Below are 12,392 nucleotides of genomic sequence, written 5' to 3'. Positions count from 1 at the left end.
ATAATACCAGATCTGGAAAAACCCAATTAAGGTTAACGCATCCCAAGACAAATTATGGTAAAAGATGCTTCGTCTACCGAGGTGCCCAAATATGGTACCCAATTGAAAAGAAAATCCCCCCTTGTATCACTATTAAAACACATCTTAAAAACATGCTCATCCCCCCTCATCCTGATTATTGTTGTTAAAAGCGCCTGCATCATCCCCCCCTCATTTCAATCCCATTTCCCCTGCTTGAGTTTAGGTTATCTTTAAGTTATTTCTCTATTGTTTTACATTTATTCCTTACTTTTAGTCCCCCTATTGTTTTTATATATATATTGCTTTTATTATATTGTATTTTGTTTCTTTCGCTTTTTATTGAATGTTCTTATGATTTATGTTATATAATTGTGTGTTTTGTCATTATCATGTTTGATTGTTTATTGTACATTTTTTGTTGTGTGTATGGACCCCTACGAAAAACAGCATGGGCTGATAGGGTGTTTCATCCCACAAGTGGTAAATAAATTAAAAAAAAAAAGCGAGATGTATCACTTGGTTTAGTTATGTATTTATAATATAGGTTGTTCTTGCGGTTGATGGATCTTAAAAGTGATTTAGTAATCCTAGGGCGGATAGGGATCTTTTTATAATTTGATCTTCTGTTAGTAGTAAGGGCAACGTAGGTTGCGTAGGCACAGATTAATTAGTTCGAATCACCTCCCAAACGCGTTATATAACGCAGAGAATCTTTTTGTCAATAGCCTTTCATAACAAAGCAGCCTTAAACGAAATCAAAACAGCATTGTCGTCCTTGACCATATAGACTCCGGACAAATGACATAATTGCACTTTTTTGACCCGAATTTTATGACGTGCTGTCCGGTCCACTAGCTGCTTCACTGTAAAAAATGAAATACTAATTTAGCACTTAACCCTAAAAAGACTTGGCTATTTTGGAGGCTAGAAAAACTGGGGGGGGGGCCTTTTGGCCCCCCCCCTAAGATCTCGGCCGTTGGTCGTCCGATCGCAACCAAATTTGGCACACACATCCTTTGTCATGTCCTCTAAAAGAAAACATAGTCAAAATACTGATATTCATTGTATTTTTTAATATATGCATAATTAATTATGCGAATATGCAAATTTTTATCATAAATTCCCGTTTCAAGGTTTTCAGCTGTAAGAAGAGGTTGTTTATCATGAAATTGTGTTATTTCGTGCTTGAATTATTAGATATATGCTTATGCAAATTAGTAATTACTAAATATGCAAATAAGTACTCTGCATGCGTTATGTAGAGAAATGCAACATTTGGCATGTTTTATTGCATTACACTCTCTTGCAATGAGCCAAAGCAATCTTGGAAGATAAACAAGTGATGTGTTACATGTACACTAGCTGGTGAAAACAAAGCATAAGAGATATCACATAATTTATGCAAATTATATTCATAATTAATTATGTGAATATGCAAATTTTTATCAAAAAATTGAATTTTTCATATTTTGGTACTTATTGCGGTCCATAAATTCCTGTTTCAAGGTTTTCAGCTGTAAGAAGAGGTTGTTTATCATGGAATTGTGTTGTTTCATGCTTGAATTATTAGATATGCTTATGCAAATTAGTAATTACTAAATATAGTTGTGCAAGCGATTCTGGTATTTGCACTACTTTTCTTATGTTTTTCTTTGATTTTAATTTCTTATGTATTTCTTTATTTTGCATTTCTTATGTATTTCTTTATTTTTTTATGCAATGTTTTTCATTATTTTCATATCCTAGAACTGCTACTTGAATTCACAAGTGACATGATATAGAAAGAAACAAATAAAAATGTAGTTAGAAAACAATGTGTATAACATTCATTCAAATACCATACACTTTACACACAAACGAATACAAATTTCAATTTCTTACGTGACATGTGATACGAAAATGTTACGTAACTCCGCAACCGCGGCATGGGGGTATACAAATTTGGTATCAAAATTTGCGCAAAACTCAAGAAAAAAAAAGTCATGAAATGGCGGCGCGAACGCTTCATGCGCAAAAAAGTTATCGCGATTTATGTACAGGGAGGGGCCTAAAAGGCCCCCCCCCCAGTCTTTTTAGGGTTAAAGGACAAGGAATGGATTTGTAGCCCAGAACCCGATATACAGTTTCATGTACATTTAACCTACCATTTTGTTCAAATACACTTCGATCCAAACATTGTTTTCTTTTTTTAGTACCTATATCTTTGTCATAATTCGTTACAATTTATTATGTATCATTTTTTTTATATTTTATAATTTGCTTCATATAAATACATGAAACACATGTGTTATGTATTCTCATACTTTAATGTAAATTATACCACTTTTTTTTATTCCTATAGACCAGTTCGTAGTTACTTCATGGACAATTTTGCTCAAATGACCTTTCATTTCTTTCATTATGATAGGCAGATTTCAAAGCAAGATATTACGTAAGCTTGCCTTACATAGCAGGATGAAGAGATTGAATAGACCAGGTGACTAGAATAGCACACCAATGAACACTTTATGAAGGTATTTGTTGCATTCCTACTTTGAATGCAGATCATAGCATGTTGCACAATGTACTTGGCAAACTGTGAAATACCAGTCGTTCGTGGACGCATTGCTGTTTTTTGTGGATGTATTATATGAATAATCAAGACATCAAAGATGGTGCTTATCTAATTAGATTTTAAACCACCATGTCACTTTGGTACAAATGACCTTTTTCTGATCATGCGTAGAATATTTTGATGATTGCAGAAAGTAACTACGAACTGGCTTATTACATATCAATATTCAATTTATGTTTTATTATCCTGAGTTTTACCGATTTTTACATAACCATTAATTCATACATTTCGTCCATAAATCGTGTACTTTTTTGGTTGTTAAATACTTAGATTTAATTACATTTACTTTATTTCTTTGTATAATATATTGTAAATGTTCTTGTACTGCATTGTATTATTTTAAACACAATCTTTTAGATATTACTCTGATTTTTATCTCATCTATAATATATCATTGATTTACATGTATTTATGTTTGTAATGTCAGGACCATGATGTAAAACAGTTTTTAACTGATCTTGTCATCCTGAATGAATATATATGAATAAAAATAAAAAATAAAAGTCCACCCCAACAAAAAATTGATTTGAAGAAAAAGAGAAAAATTCAACAAGCATAAAATTTCATCAAAATCGGTTGTTAAATAAGAATGTTATGACATTTTAAAGTTTCGCTTCATTTCACAAAACAGTTGCAAATCTCGGTCAGTATGCAAATGAGGGAACGGATGACATCACTCACAATTTCTTTTGTATTTTATTATATGAAATATTTTTATTTTCTCGTCATTGTTATGTGAAATGGAGTTTCATTTCTCCCTGAACACGTGGAATTCCATCATTCTAACATTTTGTGCTTTTCAGGCAAGGAGGTCCTAATCATCAAATTCGTAAAAATTGAAATATTGTATAATTCAAACAATAAAAAACAAAAGAAATAGTGAGTGAGTGACATCATCGACTCTCTCATTTGGATGTATCTGGCTTGTTCATATAACTATTTTGTTAAAAATAAGCGAAACTTTAAAATGTCATAACTTTCTCATTTTACATCCGATTTTGATGAAATTTCAGCATTGTGCTTCTCGTCAGAGTGCAGGATAGTACTTTTGGTATGACGTCAGAGTACAGGATAGTGCGTTTTGGATGCAATAGTGCTTTAGGTGATTCATAAATTAAAATGAAAAGGAGCCATCTCTCTTGTCTCTAGTACCTATATCAGCTCCAATTCAGTTGACGATTTTGAACCTTGTTTTCATGAACCTTGTTTTCAAAGTGATTGTGAACGCACAAAAAGGAATACAATGGAGGAAATTAAAATATTAATAATCCCGCGCAAAGCGCGGAAGCTAAAGCGTTTTATCATTTTTTTCAATGAAAAGGGTCCCGAGAAAAGGGCATTCTCAAAGATATATTGAATACTCACCCCCCCCCCCCCTCCACACACACACACTTTTCTTTCCAAAACCGTGTACAAAAAAGTAAAAATTACCACATGATTGTGATTTTTGCATTGTCAGCTCCCCCCCCCCCCCCCACTTTGAAAACCGTTCCGCGGCATATTGCACATAAAGGAAATCAACCCAAATGTAAGTTCTGAGAGAAAAATACCTGTTAAATATTTAGAACACTTCGGCCTGTCTTTGTCTCGCAAGAGCAAAAAAAAGAGAATTGACTGGTACTAAGCCTAGGCTTACGACCCGTTGCAGAAAGACTTGCAATCAAACGCACCTCTACAAATCATGCGTAACTTGATTTTCAACCAATATTCAATTTTCAATCAATAGCGAGCATTTTGGACTTGCGTTTAAACGCAAGTCTTTCTGCAACAGATCCCTGATCATTTATCATATTTCGTGCCATTTCTTTCTTTCAAACTTTGTTTCAACGATTTTATGAAGTGCCCCTATTGAATCAGGAATGATTAAAAGGGGGAACGAATTAACCATTGTTTTGCATCATCTCTCATCAACTGTGTTATAATTGGCTAGTCTTGAGAAATGTAACTTTTGTTATAATTATTAGAAGTACAGTCTACAGAATACAAGTTAGCCTATATTTTTATTTCCACAGAGAAATTGACAATTTTTCGAGAGAACAGGTATTAAGTTATCATGTAGAAGGTAGTGAAGAAGGGAATTGTAATTTAAGAGGTACTATGTTACAAGACTACACTGCTGAAAATATGTTGCATTGTGGGTAGCAAACCTGGCCAGAGAGTAGTTGAAGACTTGAGGTAGGGATATTTAAAGGCAGCTGGTTCGTATGACCTGTAAATTTTGTGAAATTGCCAAATAAAACTTAAGCGCTTTGTATGCCATTCATGCAGGCACGGATCCAGGGGGAGGGGGCACTTGTCCCCCACCCCTCTTTGAGAAGCAGAATTAAAATTTGTAATGTAAAAATGCGAGTAAAATAGAGGTGTTCTCCCTCTTGAAATTGAAAACCTTTTTTTTTGCTTGTCAAATTTTTTTCGTGTACGAAAAATCCTTAATTTGTGGTAGAAAACATTTTTTGGGGGGGCTTGCCAAAATTTTCCTCTGAAAAATTTGCCCCCCCCCCCTTTTGGAAGATCCCGGATCCGCCTCTGCATTCATGTCACGCATAACTTCAAAAACATGAATAAAGTTCTATTACTGACCAAGGGAGATAAAGCAGGACACAATGTTCTTTCTTTTCATAAAAATGTACTTTATTGTTGCAATCTAAAAAGGCAGAGAAGTTATTTTTTCCCTTTTTTTCATAAAAAATACTGCCCAAGATATTAAATATGACGCAAAATACATTCATCTGTATAACAAAAGGGGGAAGGGGCATAAGTCTCTCCTTTTTTTTGACAAATACAAATTGGCATATAAAACAATGAAGCAGAGTACATCATTCGAACCTGATACAACTTAATTTGATTAAAAGATGGCTCGTTTCAAAGTGAACAAAATTATGTTCCTATTAAGTACAACATAATATACATGCATACACTGAATAGCTCAACAGAATATTCCTCATCTATTCAAATAAACATGCATCATTCCCCAACAATACAAATAAAATGAGCTGCAACACATGAAGTAAAGATAAATACCAGTCGTGGTAACGATCTCAAAACGAGTTCGAACAAAATATAATAAAAAGACCACCAAGTGTTTGTATGTATAGATAAAAAAAAATATGTGCCAAATGGCTCTGGAGAAAAAAAGATGTGCAAGTGTTGAGAAATTAGCAAAATAAGCACAGAATTCCATAAAATGTCAGATATTTTTCCAAACAATATGAATACACTGCCCCACATACACATTTTTGTGTCAGTGATCATCAGAATTGATCAGTTTTCAGCTAAGATTTCATTTCACTGCCCCACATACACATTTTTGTGGTAGTGATCATCAGAATTGATCGGTCTTCAGCTAAGATTTCATGATTTCACAAAGATAAGTTTATTTCAATGTACCAGAACTAGATCTATGATACTATGGTGGAATTTGAAGTTGATTTTACATACTTTCTCATGAAATAATTGTTAGCTGCACCTACTTTCTTTTACCTTTAAAAGAGCATTTTTACATATTTTTTTTTCATGAGACGATATTAAAGACAGAGCTTTAGCATTGTCATCAATGGCTCGGAACCTGCTGGTGCAACTATATGACTTCAGATGAATAAGTATGGAGATGCCATGCGTAAGGGGGTGCTTATATAGCGCATATCACTGCCAAATGCATCCCTATGCGCTTAATTGGATATTATTACCCTGGCTTTAGCCCTGCAGCCTTTCACAGTGCGGTGGCATTTCAAGGATTAAAATTCCTGCCAGGCATTGGCGGCGGAAGCCAAAAATTTTAGCAAAAAAAAAAAAAATAAAATAAAATTTCTCGACCCAACAATTTTAGGGGGAACGTAGGGAAGTAAATTGACAAGCAAGCAAAAAAAACAGGTCATCAACAACAAATTTAGGGGGGACCGTCCCCCCTCCTCAAATTTAGGGGGGTATGCTGCAAGGTACCCATTTACCTCACCTGGGTCGAGTGCAGCACAATGTGGATAAATGTCTTGCTGAAGAAAATTACGCCATGGCTGGAATTCGAACCCACGACCCTCTGTTTCAAAGTCCGAAGACTAATCCACTGGGCCACAACAATTAATATGGTTTGAACAGATGATAAAGTGACTTCAGACAAACACAACACTGAAAATTTCATCAAAATCGGACAAGGAATAACAGAGTTAAGACATTTCAGAGCTTTGCATTAGCTTTAGAGAAACGGTCCTATGTATCACTTATGTCATGAATATGCAACGAGCAAGCTGATGACGTCATATCCCAACTTGTCATGTTATATTTGATTATATGAAATTTTATTTATTTAAATTTTGACCATGAAGACTGAACAAAAAAATATTGACAACTTGATATAACACACAAGATATTCATTTCTGTTTGATATCAAATCCCCAAATTTGTAGGGTAAAATGTTCAAGTAATCCTTTTGAAGAAAATTTACATATCACTAAGAGAGAGTGGGCGCTAGATATGTTTGATTTGACTATTCAAATTTTCACAGAATATCAGCAGTTAAAACAAACATCAGATGGCTGGTTACTTGTGCTTTTTTTAGAATGGAATTTTAAATGGCACTTAAATAGATGTCACATTTTTTACCCATTAACGGTCAAGTCCATCCCAGAAAAATGTTGATTTGAATAAACAGAGAAAAATCAAACTAGCATAACGCTGAAATTTTCATCAAAATCGGATGTAAAATAAGAAAGTTATGAAAGTTTTAAAGTTTTGCTTATTTTTCACAAAACAGTAATATGCATAACTCAGTGACATGCAAATGAGACAGTCGATGATGTCCCTCACTAATTCTTTTGGCCATAATAGACAATGTAATGTGTGAATTTTGCCTAATAACTTGACATGTTCCCTTGAAATTATACCAGGAAGAGAAAATAAGAGTATAATTATTCTATACAAACCTTTATAAGATCTTTATTGTTCTAGTATCTTGTTCAATGTTTAACGATATATAAAATGAAAATTAATCACTAAAATCCCTGATTTGGCAATGCAATTGAATTGTAGAATCATTGTTGCTCCATCCAAATTGGCAACTATCTTTCTTCTACAGATTTTCTTAACCAATCCTTTTTTTTCTGATATATGAACTTTAACTGAAATAATGAAGCTAAGAAATAAAATACCATTGCCAATTTGATGGGGAAAAAAACTCATCAAACAAGGATTTAATATTTCTCTGTAGCATATGCACTGAGATAAACATTTGTTTACTTTTAACCAAAATATTAAACAAAGAGCAAATTAAAAAAAAGTTAAAAACACCTTGCATACAAAGTTTTGCTGGCTCAAAATGAACTAGAATAAAGTGTATATTTACACAGCTTGCGAAAGCAAGATGGGAGCAGCGAAATCTGTATAAGAAGAAAGGAAAACTTTTTTCATCTAAACGCTATAAATTATTGTACAACGCCTGGTAATAAAGCTTGTTGTAAGCAAGAGTATGGGGGATAAAATGAAATTACATTCTTATCACAATAAAAAATCTGCTTTCTCCTCATAGTAATGAGTTTTATTTGCTCTAAAAGAAAGAATCTTGCAAGATATTCTTCAGAGTGGGATAAACAATCCTGTACTTTCATTGCCGGATTTATCTCCAATAAAAAGCAACATTTCAGCAGCCCTAATCCCCAAATACATGTATAACAGAAAGAGGGATGTATGAGCAAACTTGTGCAATAATTCTTGTAAATATTGTTATTTTCATGATTTTTTTCAATAAAACAGAATTATAAAAAACTTGATGAAGTGGGAACAACTGATCAATAAGCAATAAAATTTGGGGCTTTATGATGAAGGCTCATTCAAGCACATAAATGAGATAGAGAAAGAAAAGGAAATGGCTGAAATTGCTTTTTTAAAATCATATGCTACTAAATCGATATAAAAAATGTTCATAAGTACATTGCTGATAATGATGAAAATTTCTAGTGCTAACAGCTGATATTGAATATTTTAAGGAAAAAACAGAAACTGGTAAAAACTTAAATTTTCACATAATAGAATTATCTCCAACTAAAAACAGCTCGAACAGACAGACATGTGAATATTAAAAGTTAATACTCAACGCTGTGGAAAAATACACAGGTATAACTTTCATTGACTCTGCAGCTTCATTTCTTTGGACCAATCTCCCCCTACAAATTTGCAATGCTAACTGTGTTAATACATCAGAAAGTTATGCTTAAAACTCATCTTTTTAAATCTTAAATTGATCTTATCATATGTTTATTGGCCAATTTGATGGTATTACTTTATTCATGATCTGGTGAGAAAAAGTTGTAATTTGCTATTACCACAAGTTTCTTGGCCAACCAATAAATTTCAGATATCAGTCACATTGCCACTTTCCAGTGGATCTAATAAAAAAAAGCATAATTCAAAAGATTATAGGAATGACCAAGACATCAAGTGAGTGCTTATCTCATTGCATATCAAACCACCTTGACATTTGAGTTCAAATGACTGTCTTCTGATCATGCACAGAATGGAACTACAAACCAGATCCTGTCTTACAAAGTGTTGCATTTGACCTGGGCCCCGTCTTACAAAGAGTTATGATTGATCCAATCAATCTCAACTGTATGGAAATCCATCAATGTCAAAAAAAATTGAGGAAATTTGCTCAATGTCCTTTGAAAACAAAGAGAATCATAATGAATTGTCAAGAAAACAGTGAATGTATGAATAAACATCATTTCTAGAAAATAATTGCATTTTAGATGTTGACGTTGCTGGCCGTCCATAGATGTAATTGATCAGATTAATCGCAACTCTTCGTAAGATGGGGCCCTCATCAACCTCAACCATATGGAAATCCAACAAAATCAGAATTTTCAACAGGAAATTTGCACATTGCCGTTTTGTAAACAAATCATAATCATAATTCAATTGTTAAGAAAACGATGAATGTATGAATATACATCATATCTAGAAAACATTTTGAGCAAACAGACATTTTATGCAATGACACTGCTGGCTTTCCATAGTTGTGGCTGACTGGATCGATTGCAACTCTTTGTAAGAAGGACCCCAGACAACTCATTTTTTCTACATTGGCTACATTGTATTCCAGGTTAGAAATTTCAGGGGGTAATTTTCTGTTTTCCAATGGCCGATTGAAAGAAAAGGTAATTTCAAGGACCGTCTTTCGTGTCGCTTATTTTTTTACCATGCGCTGTATGCAGGATATCTTTGAAATTAATGATAAACAAATCAAATTCCCTAGCTAGGATTAAAATAAATTTTCATATAATTTCATGAGATTTCATATTATTTTATGAACAATGATTTGGTTTACTCTAACAGACGAATACAATATTAAAGTTTACAGGTAATTCATTGAAAATGCATTTCACATAAATTTGGTTTACTCTAACAGACGAATACAATATTAAAGTTTACAGGTAATTCATTGAAAATGCATTTCACATAAATGAGCGACACGAAAGACAGTTCTTGCATGGACCCTTTCTTGCAAACGGCCCCTGGGCTCTCAGTGGCATTTTGGGGTGAATTTCCCCCGAACCCCCTTCTAAACCCCATCCCCCCCCTTGCTGTGTGCAACCAATACTGAAAAGGAAAGGAGTATACACTATACATGTAAGAGCGTTATACAAGAGTTGACAAAAATACATTTATATACATCATCTACTGAGAAATATTGCATTATAAAAATAGATTACTTCTCATTTTTCTTTCTTTATCTGTACTGGCAGTGTGGACTTAATAATGTAAGGAAGCATCATTTATGTATACTCATCAATGTCAAAACTTAAATAAAATGGTGATATGCATCCTAATTAAATGATTGGTTGAACTGTGTCATGTGACCATCAGGGTGCTACATAAGCACTTGCCCGATTGCCCAGGGTAAGTAAAAGTTAGAGTCGGGCATGTGTTATGAAGTAAAGACCAAAACTACTTGCCCGAATTGGGCAAGCAAAATTATCACAGTAGAATGACCAAAATTACGGTCGATATGATATTGACCCTAATTTTGGTCATGGCAGGTAGATCGGTTCATGTCAAAAGAGAGAAAAAGGTCAATGGTTTATAACACCTTTCTTAAAAACTTTCTTTTGAAGAGGTAAAACTTTTTTTCAAGGATTTTTCGGGCAAGTGAAATAGATATTGGGGCAAGTATATTCCAACTATTTTAAAATTTACTTGCCCGACTGGGCAAGTGCTTCTAAAAAGTTATGTAGCACCCTGGACCATTCAGGCATGACTCTCACAATAGGGTGAATGCACAATAGGTCCTACCGTGCGCCAGCTATTGGATGCAGCGGACAGGCCGAAATTCGCAATGTCTCGTGGGGAGGAAGTTGACATCTGTTGAACGCACCAGAGGGCGTGTATGTGATATGCTGCGCTGGCCGACGCGGTTCGGGCGATTCACATAAAATTACGCTGTTTACCGGGGTCCAGGAGGTGGGGGAGAAATTCTCCGCATATTTCTTTGGGAAAAGAAGACCTGTTTTCGGTGAATTCTTCCTCCGCTTTTGCCCTATGGTTTTCATTTTGGAAGCATCAATACAGTACAGTACACAATACAGTACATGTACATTAACACTGTGCGCTGCCTATATCTAGCGTGCGATATCTACCCCGAAGTTAGAAATGGGCCTGTCCGCTTCAACCGACAGAGGGCGCACTGCATAGTGAATCCACCGAATTCATTATATGTGAAACCCCCCCCTAAGGATATCATGGGTTAATACTGTCTACTCAGTACTCTGTGGATGGGATGCTAAAGCAAAACAAAACCCAAGAAGAGAAGCAATCTCATTGGAAAGAGTAAAATGAGAGGAATAATTTCAAACAAGTTTCATCAAAATCGGTCATGAATTAAGCAAGTTATGCACGTTTTAAAAGTCTTGATGTTCTTTCAATGGGGATACTCCAATTGGCAAACGTGCTTCAAAATGGCTGATTTTGTGGACAACTCTCCATTTGTTTTGTACACAATTTTTTAGATTTGCCCCTTTATGTTACATACTTCACATTATCTCCTCCTGACCTTGACATATGCGGTGTGAATTATATTTTCCCATGACAAATGTTGTCCTCAGAAGGAGGCAAGATGCAATTTGGAAGATAATGAGGAAAATAGTAGAGGAGCGCCTTGAGCACCTAACAAGGTGGATATGTGCGCATTGTAAATACCCTATATTATTATTATCAAAATAAATGGAGAGTTATCCATAAAATCAGCCATTTTGTAGCAAGTTTGCCAATTTGAGGATCCCCATTGAAAATACAACAAGAGTTTTCAAACCATAACTTACTAATTCTATAACTGATTCGAAAAAACAAGTTTTGAATTGCTCCTCTAATGTCATTCTTTCTGATAAAATAGATTTCCTCCTTGTATTTTGGCTTCCTTTAAATCAAAGCATCTCAAAATTGAAAAAGTGGTATTTTAGAAATACGGCATTTTTGGCAATCTCATAGCGTCTGGGGAAACGTCTCCTACATGTATGTACTATGGAGAATTCTTTACAGGCAAAAAGAAGGTAGCTACGCAAGTCACAACCTAAAAATTTAAAATTGTTTTTCTGCTGCTCTCAAAATTTTTTGTATCTCGAAATATTTGAATTTTGAGATGACATCCCTGCCGTGACTTCTTTCTTGTATTCCATATTCTTGTATTAAGTTCGACTAACCCCAAATTGATGACTTGATGAACTGTTCAGCAACATTTGGCACAACTGTAGGCACTTTCTAGATGCGATAATTT

This window comes from Lytechinus variegatus, chromosome 6 (genome assembly GCF_018143015.1).
Source record: "Lytechinus variegatus isolate NC3 chromosome 6, Lvar_3.0, whole genome shotgun sequence".
In the NCBI taxonomy this organism is placed as follows: Eukaryota; Metazoa; Echinodermata; class Echinoidea; order Temnopleuroida; family Toxopneustidae; genus Lytechinus; species Lytechinus variegatus.
Note: the sequence above shows the minus strand (reverse complement) of the source record.